Raw genomic sequence first — 15,405 nt, 5'->3', positions numbered from 1 at the left:
TTGATGTATTGTAATGCTGCACCCACCCTGTAGCAATGCCACAGGTGTGGCCACTGACTTTGCATCTCTCACCCTCATATGTAGGTCCCTCCATTATACCACCAAGGCAGCAGCCTGTAGTTGGTAAGTATGGTTTATGTAGATGCTTGCCAATACATCAGGCATGTTATGGCTGTGGTATATTCCATGCCCACATCTAACACACCTACCCAGAATGCATGCCACACATGTGCCTGTATTGTTGCTGTTAAATGCACGGCATCACAGTGGTGACCATGATGGGGTACTGGAAGGGTATGTCAGACGCCTGCAAGATAACTAACATCCTGTCATTGTGGAATGTGTCCACAGGGAGTAACATAATGGTGGGAGACATGGCCTACAGTAGGGACATGTTTGGAACAACACCCATATACAGTGGAACACCAGTGTATATACCTGTAGGACAATGTCAACTGTTGCAGAGATACACTATGGCATAAGGTATTACTGTGGTCCACATTATCAGCTGGGACATGTGGTGTTCAGTGTATGGGACACTGCAAAGTGACACATGTGTAGGCCTTACATGTCAAGCATCTGCAAAAAGGCTGAAGGTGCGGGGGTGTCAGCATGACACACCAGTGCACTGCAGCAGGGATCCTAAGGATGCTAAGAATGGCTGTATCTGCACATAGCCAGGTTCAGGAGCTATGGCAGACATAACCCTACCCCCACAGCAATAGTGACGGCAGTGTGTGAACACCAAGATGTGCACATGAGTACACCTTGCAATCATGCAGATTAGGGGGACATGTGTAAGGCAGACTGAACATAGACTGGCAAATGCAGATGGCCCACGTTAGTATACCCCTGCCAGGAGTAGCGACTGCTGTAGTACACATAACAATAGGCGCAACAAACAGTCATGATAAGGATGTGCACACATATGCCGACATGGAGTGTATGCATTTCGGTCAGCATCCACACACCTAGCACAGTCTGTAGACACTGCATGTGAAAGTACAGGACATATTTCACATATCGGACTCATGTAGTGTTAAGATATGCGGTGATGTGGTCCCATGGCAGATCAAGGATGGGTGTGTCCTATCAGTAAGGGTGTGTACACCCCCCATAGCCACGGTATGCTCTGATGATTGTCAGTGTAATAGTAATGGCTTGGTCATACATGGTCCGCTGATGTTGAGAGCTGTAAATCAGACATCAGGCATTCACAAATGACATCTGTCCACATATCATCCCAGGTATGTGTTGCTGAAAAACATAGGGGCTGTGAGCATTAAAGCTGACATAACTGACACAGTACTACACATTCAGCAAAGGGTTGTACACCTGTAAGGTGTGGTGCACAGTACATGGCATGGTGCAGAACAGGTGCATAGCAATACTGTGTACATGGGTGCAGTGGTATCCAGGGGAAGGGGCATCACCTAGTGACACAGCACATGCATCACACACATGTATATTGTTGCTAGCATGGATTGACTATAGCTGCACTGAATGCTGTTGTGTACCATATGTTATGCATGTTGACAGATGGGTAATAGGAGGACTTTGTGTACTATCATTGTGCAACCTCACCTTTGTATGTGTGCATGCATCCTGGTGGGTAGTTAGTCTGTAGGGTCACTCTGGTAAAGTGGAGGGAGGTTGACGCATGTAGGATGCATATGTGCATGTGTGTGTGTTTGTGTGGGTGGCCATGTATGCACATGTGTGATTGTGGGGTTGTTCATACAGCAGTACCTCCCTTTGGGATCGTGCAGTACATGGAGATGGACTGCCACATTATACACCAGGAATACTTGTCATGTATGTAATCACAGGACAGCGTATAGTATAATAAGTTCTGTAGCATGGAACAGGCATTGAGAGGGAAGGTAGACACCAGATATACCCTTACTATCACATTCAGCAGAGAGGTGACCGACAACCCACATATGTAGCACTACAGATGCATTGGGGAAGTACTAGTCAACTAGTCAACACCAGGGAGTGTATCCATATATTACAGTTGTCACATGATAGGCTGAATGAGCAGCATATCTTGCATGGGCTGAGCAATACATACGGAGTGAACATAGTAGCCCACACATATAGGGGCCATGCTCATGATGTCTGGACATACAGAGGGTGAACACTGAATGACATCAGTGTGGCCATCTAAAACCACTACACACAGGTCAGGCAGATAATGTAGTAACAGGTCTTGTGTTGTGATCACTTGTCTAGGCATTTAGAGGACTGATATGTTAATGAGTGGTATCACTGTGTGTATCTTACCAAGTGTGATGCAGGATGGGGAACACATGGAAATATATGTGGAACTGTCTGTAAAGTCATGGACAGGTAGGTATTATGGGTGTGTGTGTGTGTGTGTGTGTGTGTGTGTGTGTGTGTGTGTGTGTGTGTGTGTGTGTGTGTGTGTGTGTGTACTGTTATGCAATGATGTACAGGTTTTAAAGTGCATTTATTATTTCCCCCACAGGTGGCGAGGTGGGTCAGGGTCTCTCCTGCATGCAATCTGATGTTGGTGTCCATACAGACACCAAAGATGATAATAGTACTGTTGAGGCACAGGTCGGGTTGGGAGGGGCCAAAACAGCGCCATCATTTGACATCCCCATTTTAGCCACCCCAACCACGCACACAGTTTCAGTGCCTATACATACCCCATCACCAGTAGCCATAGTGGAGGGACATCTGGCATTTGGTGGCAGTGCACAAGAAAGAGTGATAACCATGCCTACTGTGTCTGGTCACGGCAGGCATAGCTGGATGTCCAGCAGGGCACCACATAGGCAGATGTTCCAGGGTGCTTTTGGTAGGGCCGCTGGTCATCATGTCCCTGGCAGACACAACAAAGCTGGTACCAGCAGGTGCATGTTTCAGGCTGTCTTGGCAGTGCACGCACATATAGAACGTTACACCAGACAGGGCCTGAGGCTGCAGAGGGCTGCTCTCACATCTGCAAGTGACAACGCCCGTGAACTGGCTGGTGCCATCCGTGCATTAACTGAGTTAATGGATAGATGGTCTGGTGAGATGATGGCCCTCATCGACTGTGGTCTGTCCATGCTTGAATGTTTGGTGGGAGTGCAGTGACAGCCGTGTGGATGTAGGCCAGCAATGCCAACAGCTGGCAGTCAACGTGGACATGCTAGGACACCAAGGGGCTCCCTTAGTGGTAGTACCAGCCTCAGCACTGTGGGGGCCGCTGTCCACACCACACCACAGTAGCCCATGTGCTCATGGGCTACTGTGGTGTGGTGTGGCCGCTGTCCACACCACACCACAGTAGCCCATGAGCACATGGTCCTGGCCAGTCCCAGGAGGGACCTGGTTCCACTGGAAATTTGTCATCATCAGGTGAGACTAGCACATTGTGGTCTGTACCTGGACATGCCCATGGAATCCCTGGCAGGCACAGATCATGCGCCCATGGTTGGAGGCAGTGACCTGCACACCCTTCCAGGTATGGTCTGCAGCTGTCCATAAACACCTGTGTAGGGCAGCCAAATGGCAGAACTGTGTGCATGCATACCCACACACTATACAAACACGCCTAGGGCAACCCCATACCTACACACACCACATCACCATGCCCATTTCACCTCAGTACACCCCTCACCCACACACATGGTGTCAAATGTATGGCCCACCCTCGGCCTCTGGCAAATCAGCACACATTGTGGATATGATGATACCTGTGCTACATCTCTGTCATCCATGCCAACGATGCAGGGACAGGCTAATATGGTTCTGATGCACACGGTGACTATACTACAGTGTACCACTGTACTGCAGTGTAACATGTAAGGAGTAAAGTGTAATGCATATATGTCAGATAGTGTAGCCATCCAGCAATGATGCATTATAGCTGTTAGTAACACTTTTTGACTGTGGTCTCTATAATGTTATTAATTTGTGTTGTAGGTGTACATGTGTCAGCACGAGGATGGTCTGCAGTCATATTCCACAATGGGGTATGACACTGTGGTGACACCATGGCTGTGACATATCTGGGGTACAGTTGAACACATATCACAGGTTTGTATAACAGTTATTGCTTGTGCCACATGGACAGGTGACCCGCTGGGGCTGTATAATCTGCAACCTGATGTAGACCCATCCACATACATGCACACGCTTACTTGACAACACTAGGACTAGATCCCTACCTAGGTATGTGGTGATACTGAAGTGTGTGGCTTCCATTGCACACACCACACAGCGTTTAGGGTGAGGTGTGTTCCAGGTTACATGTTACATGCAGAACATCCCCAGATATGTACAGTATGCTAATGGGGGATGTAATGGGTGTATATGGACAATACATAGTGTGACATACCTTCATGTACACATTAACAGACACATAACAGGCAGACACACATCCGAGAGACCTGTGCCTATCACTGTGAACTAACTTGACCGTGTGTCCAATGTGTTACAGGTAGGCTGCACACAGCACATGCATAACTGGCCTGGATTGTGGTATCAGTTACCTGTATGGTTGATGGTAACGTGGCACATGGGACATACACCGGGTGTACATTGGTGTAATGACAGTGTACACAGCACCCACATCCCCCAGAGGATATTGTACTCCCTGAAGCCCAGGATGACACTCTGACATACCCACTAACACACATTGGCCACGACTGCGATACAACCCATTGTAGATCCCAACAGTGGTACTACAGGGATATACATATAATGCACATGCCACATGCATAGTAGAGTGGTGCATTGTCATGCCTCACCTATGGACAGCAACAACACTATCTGTACTACTGTGTGGCAATGGGCATTGTAATAGGAGTATGTTGCCTTGGAAAGCTGTACCCTACAGATATACGGACATGCACACATACACATACTTGCCAGAACACAATGGGTATCCTATGCCTATCAACCCATTTGTACAACACTGTTGTGCTGGTACTGCAAGGCTCATGTAGCCGGTATGGAGAGGAGCTTAACAGGGTACATGTAATGTCCCATACAGCAGCAGCCACAACTGACTATGGCAATGGGTGTTGCAGTGGTTGTGAAGGCCCTCATGGAATTCCCAAGTACAGGTGTGCTAGCACACAGACACTGCTATACTCAGTCATGCACATGTATACATGTGTCAGTACTGGGATGCATTGCTGCAGGTGGCCATAGCTGTGTACCTAGCTATTGTCCAAGGAGAGATAGGTTGTGTAGGGCTGTGTGTACAGTGGTATCCTGCCACCTGCCATGTGGCAGCAGGCAATATATTAACAGACACTACTGTGGTGACCCTCAGGGTGAGAGTGACATGCATCGGCCAATCCTCCAGGTGCCTCCTGCACATGGCCACTGAGGTGATCAAGTTGACATGTATGCAACATGCATTACAACACATGGTTAGTGTCTGTGATGGAGACCTGTACCCAAGCATGTTCTGTTGACTGTGGTAGTGTAGTGGAGGTACCCATGGCATGTGGTGCATACAGGGTGTTATCTCCAATATGTGCCCTTTTTTACACAGCTGGGCAGACATGTCAGTGTCAATCAAGCTTATGTTGTCTGTACATATCCCAGCTGGATACCTGCCATCTGCACATCTGTACAGGGACTAACAGTCATCAGCTTGGCAAGTAGCTATGCAGTAGGATGACTGTGTTGACAGATAGATGTTTGACAACAATATGTATGCCATAACTACATGTCGAGAGCCCTCGCTATCATGTGCTGTACAGGCGGTAGTCTACAGTTACATTCCACATGTCGGTTCATTACCCAGTAGGGGTTATATACTGTGCCACAGCTCACACTCCAGGGATACAGCAGGGAGGCCTCAGAGTCCAGCTATGCCTGCAGGTGTGCCTGTTGTCAGTACTACATTTGGCACTCTACTCTTGCCTGGGTAAGCACTGTCAATGGTAGTACCACCATGATACACTACATAGGTTCATAGGTTCATAGGTTGATACTAGGCTATCTGCCCTAGGGCATTTATAAGCCTAGCCAGAGTGTGTTTGGCTTTCACCTCCCTTTTAGATTAGTTAAGGTCACAGAAGATAGCCCTTTTAAAGTTAGTTTACTGTGCCTCTGTCTGGCAAGGACATAGAAGAGATCCCAGGGGTAAACTTACAATCCCCCATCCACTCGTCAAGATTTCTCTTGAAAAGGGTCAGTGAGGGGCTCTGCCTAACATGGATGAGTGAGGGGAGCCTTTGGGATATGAATCTGTCCCTCCAGCATGTCCTATTTATAGCCGTGCTGAGGTTTAAGTCCCTGGAGCGTGTAGCTCTAAGGGATTTGGATTTCCTGAGGTGGAGCATGTCCATTAATTTTGGGTTGGACATGGCTTTATATGTCAGGCATATGTCGCCTCTGAGTAGGTAAGCAACTGAGTAGAGCTGGAGTTTCTTTAGCCGAACTGCATAGGACATCTGTTTGAGGCCCTTGATCCTCTTGGTGAGGTACTTTTGGGGTCTCTCCAGTTGCTGCAGGTGTCGGGTAAGGTACATCTCAAAGGGGGCATTGTATTCAATTATGGGCCTGATGAGTGATGAGTAGAGGGGCACAATGACCTCTCTTGATCTAGATGTGAACCCTTTCGTGATTAAGTGGGCTATATAGAAAGTCTTTCTAACCACTTTGGCAACATGATTGTCAAAGGAGAGATTGCTATCTACTTGGGTCCCCAAATCCCTAATTACTTCTTCCGTACTTAATGGATTACCACCTATGTGGTCATTTGTGGGCACTTTGTTTTTCCCAAAGGGGATGACTATGCACTTTTTGGCATTTAACTCGAGGCCATGGTTCTGGCACCAGGTATCTGTCTCTGTGAGACCTTTTTGGAGGATGCTTGTGTCAGCCAGAGAGATGATTATGACTCCCAGTTTGCAGTCATCTGCGAAATTGGTTAGCCATAGTCCTCCTGTGTTAGCCTGTACCTCAGAGAAGTATATACCGAACAAGAGAGGCCCCAGGACCGAGCCTTGTGGGATGCCACTTGTAACAGGTTTTGAGTCTGACATGGCACCTGCAATTTTGACCATGTGAGTTCTATCCCTGAGCCAGTTTGCAACCCATCTTGTGACATAGGGGTTGATATTTAAGCTGGTGAGCTTATTTATGATGCCTGAGTGGGGTATTGTGTCAAAGGCTTTTGCGAAGTCCAGGTAGGCTGTGTGAACTACCTTCCCTTCATCTATGGCCTTATTAACTGTTTCAAAGAAGTCAACTAGGTTTAAGAGGCAAGATCTGCCCTTAACAAAGCAGAATTGGGTAGGATCCAGTGTCTGGAGGTTCCCAATGTCTTTGTTTATGAGTTCCATGATGATACGCTCCATAGCTTTGCAGACCAGACTAGTCAGGCTTATGGGGTGATAGTTACCGGGGTCCATTGTGGCACCACCTTTGTGGAGTGGGGCCACTGTTGCTGTACGCCATTCTTTGGGTACATATCCTGTAGTAAGGCTGAGATTGAACAGTGACTTTATGTGAGGGTTCAGCTCTTCTTGGAGCTCATGTAAGATGCAGCCCGGGACATCGTCCGGTCCCATTGATGCTGTGTTTTTTGCTTTTGAGAGGGCAGCTTTCACCTGTGCATCTGTGATGTCAGGGAGGCTACATTCTGTTGGGATGGACATTTGCTCTTTTGGGGGGGAAGGCGGGGAGAAGTTTGCACTGAACCTGTCTGCCAGGATGTTGGCAATGTCTGTGGGTTCAGTGTATTTTTTGCCATTTTGCACTAACTCAGAGCATATCTGGGAGTTTCCAACCAGATTCCTGACATAACTAAAGAAAGCCTTGTGATTATCTTTAGCGTCTTGTGCAATTTTTCTTTTGAAGCTGGCCTTGGATGATTTTATGAGGGATCATAGTTGCTTGCTTGTACTGATTAGAGATGCCTTCCCTTTTTGGGATTTTGCTCTATCATGTAGTAGCTTCCTCCTTCTGTTGTATAGCTTATTTATGGCCGGTGTCCACTGTACAGGTCTCCTGCCTTTGGAGGAGTGAGTCTTTGTTTTATTTGGGATAGCATGAGCCATGCATTCCTGTAGGTGTCCATAGAATGCGTTTGTAAAGGATTCTGTGGTTTGGGCAGTATTTTCCACTGGCCTGGGGGCTTTGAAGGATTCCACCTCGGTTTTGAGAAGTGTGAAGTTTGCTTTTGAGAAATTTTTCACCGTGGTTTCCTTGGCTGGGGGTGGGGATGGTATATGGATGTCCAGTGAGAATAATTTATGGTTTGATCTTACCAATGAGGGGTTTACCTCTGGTGTGGAACATAGAGTCACCATGTTGGTGATGACCAGGTCCAATATGTTGTCCCCTCTTTTGGGAGTGGTGACCAGTTGTTCCATAGCATTTGAGTTTATAAATTCAAGGAACCGTTGGGCTAGGGTGTTGGGGCTTGAGTAGTTTTCCCAGTCAATGTTTGGGTATTTGAAGTCACCCAATATTATGGTGTTTGGAGAGACCTTCATATTCTCCAGTGTTCTCAGGAATGCCGAATGGGGTTACTGAGTTTGGGAGGGAGGTCTGTAGCAGGCTACAAACTGAAAGGCAGTTTTGCCCACTGTTAGTTGCACATGGATGGTCTCAGATGCTTCGTGCAGTGCCACTAACCTGGAGGTGTGGGTATCTTTGATGAATATGGATGCACCCTCTCTTTTTGTGATTCGGTCCGAGTTTTGGGGCCAAAAAGCATGGTATGAGGTATAACCTGGTAGTGCTGGGGTGCTCTCGGGAGCCTTGAACCAGGTTTCTGTTACTGCACAGATATCGATATTCTCCATAGTGAGGAGAGCCTCGAGTGCATGCATCATGAGGTTTAGACTTCTGGCATTGAGCAGCATTACCTTAGTTTTTTTTTCCTTGTGTTGTCTATGGAGGTGGGTTTGTCTTTTCAGCCTTGCCTAAAAAAGGCACTATGGGGGTGGCAAGAGCCTTAGCCAGTATTTGAAAGCCCAGAGGTGACAGGTGCAAGTTGTCCCTAGTGAAGCAACGTGGCTTGTCGAGCATGTCGTCCCAGGCTGACAGACACTGGATCCCCTTTGAATGACACCAATACTTTTGCCAATTGTTAAAATTGATCATTTTGTCTTTATACTGTGGCATCATATTTGGTGAGGGCAAGCTGCTACTCAATGTCAGGGTCATACCGGCCTGGGCTACATGATCAGAGAGCTCCTCTATGTCTCTTTTCATATAGTCCAGGGAGGTACGTCTCAGGTCATTCACACCAGCATGGACAATGACGGAGTCATATTTGTACTTGCTTTGGAGTGATCTGAGTGCTTGTGTTATGTGGCGGATCCTGGCAACCAACAGGCAGCTTACAGTGACCTTCTCCTTGTTCAGTCTGGTGAGTGGGACGTCAGTGTGTCTGACAACAGAGTCACCTATTACAAGTGTATTTGGTGTGTTGTTTAGCCTTAAGGGTTGTGACTGTGTGGCACACTAACTTTGTGAAATATGTGATACGTGGGTATTGTTGTGGGGTAGCGGTTGCTTGGATGTCTGCTTTGGAGGTCTCTGCTGCTTTGGCAGATTTTTATTTAGAGTGAGTATGACAGCACATACCCTGGGCTACTTCCCCTGCATGTAACACATTCACATGGATAACAGTGCTGTACAGGCCTCATATATGTCTGTGTCCCACACATAACACTCACACCCCTTGCTACTGTAATGACAGCACAAAGGCGTATGTATTGTACATGGCATTACATATACTTATTACAGATGTCATTACTCTGCTATGTTATCAGACTGGGTGGTGTGAACTGGTTACCAGCGCTAAGTCATGCTTAGCAGGTATCAACATTGCTGCAGTATAACAGCTAAGCTGATTTGTACACTGGTAAGCGAAGCCTACACTGTGTAAGCACCCGTACATTTACCCATAGCTTAGCACTGCTTAACTTCATGCAAACCCATTCAAACCCACTTAAAGCTGCTCAAAACTGGATTAACCACTCTGTATCTGACAGCCCTTGTTCTGCCCAGCAATAAAATAAACAGCCCTTGCAGGTCTTGAACCTAGGACCCTGTACACTAAAGTCACAACCCTTAACCAGTACACCATGACCACTGTGACAACAGCTGTTATTTTTCCAGTATATCTGTCAATACATATATTGATTAGTATTGAGCAATTGCCTTTACTTCCACAATTGTGTAGTACTTGTTATTAATATGACTGTTGCATCACATATGTTGTTTTATCATAATGTACACAGAGTAGATACATACGGTGAGATGCATCTGAGAAAGTATGCACAACCGTGAGGTTTACACATGACAGGAATATGGATATATACATATAATAGGTTGATATATGTCTACATGTACATACACATGTATATTCATACATATGTCTGTATACACATCTGTATAGTGCAACATATATATGGCCATGTGTACATCTCTTCGTATGTATATATATATATATATATATATATATATATATATATATATATATATATATATATATATATATATATATATATATATATATATATATATATATATATATATATATGTATGCACATCCTATGTGTACAAATATGCCTACTTATGTAGATATATATGTAGATATCTATAACTATGTGTGCATACATATCCATTCTGATATACCTATTGCTGTCAATATATATGTAGATATCCATAAGTATATTTGCATATGTATCTCTATCTGTATATGTGTAGACACATATTGCTGTGTATATGTATATATCTGAGTGTTTTATGTATGTATATAGATAGGTTCATAGGTTCATAGGTAGGTACTAGGCTATCTGCCCAAGGGCATTTATAAGCCTAGCCAGAATGTGTTGACTTTCATCTCCCTTTTAAATTAGTTTCCTGGGCCTCTGTCTAGCAGGGCCACTGAAGTGATCCCAGGGGTAAATTTACGATTTCCCATCCACTCGTCAAGATTTCTCTTGAAGAGAGTCAGTGAGGGGCTCTGCCTAACATAAACTAACATAAACTGGGATTCTATTCCATAGAGAGGGATGTCTCTGGGACAGGAATCTATCCCTCCAGCATGTCCTGTTTATTGTTGTGCTGAGGTTTAATTCACTGGAACGTGCGGCTCTAAGAGATTTGGTTTTCTTGAGGTGGAGCATGTCCATTAATTCCGGGTTGGACATCGCCTTATATGTCAGGCAGAGATCACCTCTGAGCAGGCGGTAAGCAACCGAGTAAAGCTGGAGTTTCTTTAGTCAAGCTGCATAGGGCATCTCTTTGAGGGTTGGGAGGGTGGCCTAATGGTTAAGGTGTTTGCCTTACAAACACAAGGTGCAGGGTTTGAGTCTCACAAGGGATACTTGGCTAGGCTTAAAATGGCTTGCAAGGGCAGTTAGCTTAGTATGAACCTATGATCCTATGAGCCATGATCCTCTTGGTGAGGTACTTCTGTGGTCTTTCCAGCTGTTGCTGGTGTCGAGTAAGGTACATTCCAAATGGGGCATTGTACTCTATTATGGGCCTAATGAGTGATGAGTAGAGTGGCACAATGACCTCTCTTGATCTAGAGGTGAACCCTTTCGTGATTAGGTGGGCTACATAGAAGGAATTTCTAACCACTTTGGCAATGTGATTATCAAAGGAGAGGTTGCTATCTACCTGGATCCCCAGGTCCCTAATTACATCTTCTGTACTTAGTGGATTACCACCTATGTGATAATTCGTGGGCACTTTGTTTTTCCCAAAGGGGATGACTATGCATTTTTTGGCATTCAGCTTGAGGCCATGGTTTTGACACCATGTATCTGTCTCTGTAAGACCCTTCTGGAGGATGTCTGTGTCGGTATATATATATATATATATATATATATATATATATATATATATATATATATGTACATATACATATCCATTTATGTATTTGATATGTATATGTGTATATATCTATATAGGTATATGGATAAGTATATATACATATATGTTCACCATATGTCCTGAACATGGAGTGGAGCCCTACCTCAGCCTTAATAGTCCCAACCTCTAAGTGCAAGAGGATGTCAGTTATGTCAGGTATGTATTGCAGGTATATATGTAGATTATTGCTACTGTGATAGGGGTTGTCTTCACAGACATGTTGTGTGTTGGAGGTCACATCTGCTTTTAACATGTACGCTACTGGCTACTGACAGACATCCTAAGGACATCATAGTACAGTACCAGTGCTAGCACAGTACTGATCCTGTGGACTACAGCAGAGATATGGCCAATACATGTGGACAGTCTGACACACTCTGGTCAGTCTAGAGGTATACACAGAACCCCTTAGTGCAAGACATGTGGACCAAGCCTGACAATGTGGATGTTAACAGCCATGTAGATGGGTATATCATGTAAACACTGGTATACATTTGCCTCCATAGGTTATGCATTCACACACCCCTGCCTGTCCTGACACATAATAACCACTGGTACAGAGGTGCCATGGCCACATACTACCCACTAGTTAGTGACATACATCTGTACAGCATCCCACTGCTTTGTTTGACATACATGACTGTTATGGTGGCCTGGCAGCAGTACATCTGGCAAGTATCTGGACATAACATCACACTGGGTAAGTACACTAAGCTGCTAGCCATGTAACAAAGTACTGTGCAGGCTACAGGCAGACTGCCACAACACTGGCCTACATTTCTTATGGGGGGAATACACATGTACCTGCATATATATAGCAGGCTCTACAGGCATGTCACAGCACAGAGTAACAGACACCTGTGTGAAAGTGCATAACCACAACCAATGTGAACACAGCCACAGCCACATATGGTAAGCTAGTGTAATATTACAGTAAATGGACTATCTGATCAACACCATCCTCATATGTGCCACTCACACACTCACCCTACATATAGTGGGCCACTACACAGTGTGGTCTGATGCCTGCCTGTGGTATGGGACGTGTGTGTGTTTGGCCCTACAAACATGTAAGCCAATGGGGTAACATACAGTGGAGCAGCATATTACATCAGATAGAACAGGACCAAGAACAATGACATCTACCACAGTCTGTGCACAGGCCAAGGTACATATTCACAATACATACACTGTCGACAATCACCATAAGTACACAGACCTCAGTACTGTACACACAACCACAGAATGCCCAGGTTATTTCTTCACATACAACCCCTACTATACATAACATGTGTGGCAGTCTCATATCTCACTGGCTTGTTATCAGATATGATGTCAATAAATTATGGTGCACAGAACATATGCACCTGTTACTGCATGACATATGTACAATGGTTGACAGAGTTGTGGCTGGAGGCACAAACACAGGGCCAATATTGACATGTTGCTGTGATAACCTCATACATTTACTGTTGTAACAGGTTTTGTTGTGACATATATCCCATGAGGGATATGAAGTCAGTAACTCTCATGGCTGCCACCATGTACTGACTGCAATCCTCACACTATGCTTCTGCAGTTCACAGATAGATGCTCTGTGAGTAACACAAGAAACAAAAGGCAACACACACTGCCCAGTCTGCAGATCACCCTACAGATGGGGGCTTCCTCAGAAACATAGCACTGTCATGACAGGTATTAAAACATGTAGACCAGCCATATCCACACACACCCTGTTAAACCAACATTACTTCAAATGCAGAGTAGCAACACTTACATTCTGTAGTCATGTCAGGCATATCCCCCTCCTGTGTGATGGCCTGTTTCCACAGTGTATGTTGTTAGAGGTGAAATCTCAATCCATCTGTGATGCTGTTTGCCAAACACCAGATCTAGGTCCTGCTCACAGTGAATGTAGAGGCCCAACACCAACATGATGTTCCTAGATATTGGAGTGTGTTTCCATGTAATTGGCTATGGGAATGTTACCACAGCTGTTCCACATGCAATCAGCTAGAGGAGGGCTGCAATTCATGCAGAGACCATCAGCTGATCATGAGCATCACTTAAAAACACATGCAGCTGCCTAAGCAAAGCAGGTATAGTTCTCCACATCTACCAGAGAGGGAGTGAGAGAGGCAGACAGAGGCAAAGATAAGCCAGGGAGAGGGTAGGAGAGTAAAACCTAAATATGTTTGTGTCACACACCTACCAGTACAGGGTATCAAATGCCTGACTGACTATGTATTGCTATCACAAGTTTATGTAGTTATTGGATGCACCACACAGCTTACATGTTGAGGTGCTCTCCAAACGTATATGTGATGGTGAGTAACATCTGCAACATTTATATGGTAGTGATACGGTAGGTGTAGTACATGTGCTTGTCCGCATGGACAGGTGTCAGCATCAACACAGCCACACTCTCTCAGGGACTCACACACATTGACACACTTGGCAGGGTCAGGAATATACTTCCTTACTAGTTAGCTTGCCACAATAGAGTACTGTGCAGGTATCACATACACCATAAGGGTTATCCAGAGGTTATATAGGTACAGGGTATGTGGAGGTGTCTGACATCAGACATCATGCTTCAGTATGCTAATGGGGGTTGTAGTGAGTGTGAATGTAGTCAAAAGCATCATACACCACACACACAGACACAGGGTGTCAGTACTGACATGCATGCATGGATTGCTTCACGGGTGTGTAGTGGTTGACTGTACCAGAAGGCTATACAAGGCTAGATGAAGGGTATATCTTGGCATCAAGCCACATGACAATGGTCTGCAGTGTGGCTCAGGGGTGTAGTGTCTGGAGTGGCCCACACAAATTGGTATTGTATTCACCATCCAGTCACCTGGGTAACAATTGTGTGTGGCCATTGCTGTTCGATGCTTTCCATGTATGTGTTCTTTAGTCCATGACATAGAAGCTGTCTGGGATGTGCACACATCCCACATGCATGTACAGTGAACTGTAGAACTGTACCTGGGGTGTCTGGCCCATGTTGTGTACACAGATTGTTATAATCAGATGTGCCTGTCCTGGCCGCATGTGCTGGGAACAGGTAATGGACAGCAGGTTGACCTTGCACCTACATTGATAGCATGATACAGGTATTCCCTGGTGTCAGTGGCATCTGTCCATACAGGGCATGTGTATAAGGCATGGTATGTCCTTTGTGGGTCACATTTGATGGCACCACAGGTGTTGCAGGCGTCCATTGGGGAGCATAATGAAGGCACACTGTCTGCATGTACGTGCATATGTTATTGATGGACAGGGTGCCATGCACTCTGTCGTCCACTGCAATCACACCATGGTTACTATCTGTGAGCAATATGCAGGGTACTGTCAACATAGCAGTTTTTGCCTAGGCAAGTGTGTTTTGTATGAGACATGGGTTGAGAATGTTCTCTGTGCAATACAATGGTTGCTAACATTGTTCGCCAGGCCTTGATGTCACATGTAGGGGTATGGATTACCACCCCAGCTTCTCAACTATTTCACAGCTGTTAT

This window comes from Protopterus annectens, chromosome 3.part1, assembly GCF_019279795.1.
Source record: "Protopterus annectens isolate FY-2018-M chromosome 3.part1, PAN1.0, whole genome shotgun sequence".
NCBI lineage: Eukaryota > Metazoa > Chordata > Ceratodontiformes > Protopteridae > Protopterus > Protopterus annectens.
The sequence above is the reverse complement of the archived record's forward strand: the minus strand, read 5'-3'. Positions refer to the sequence as shown.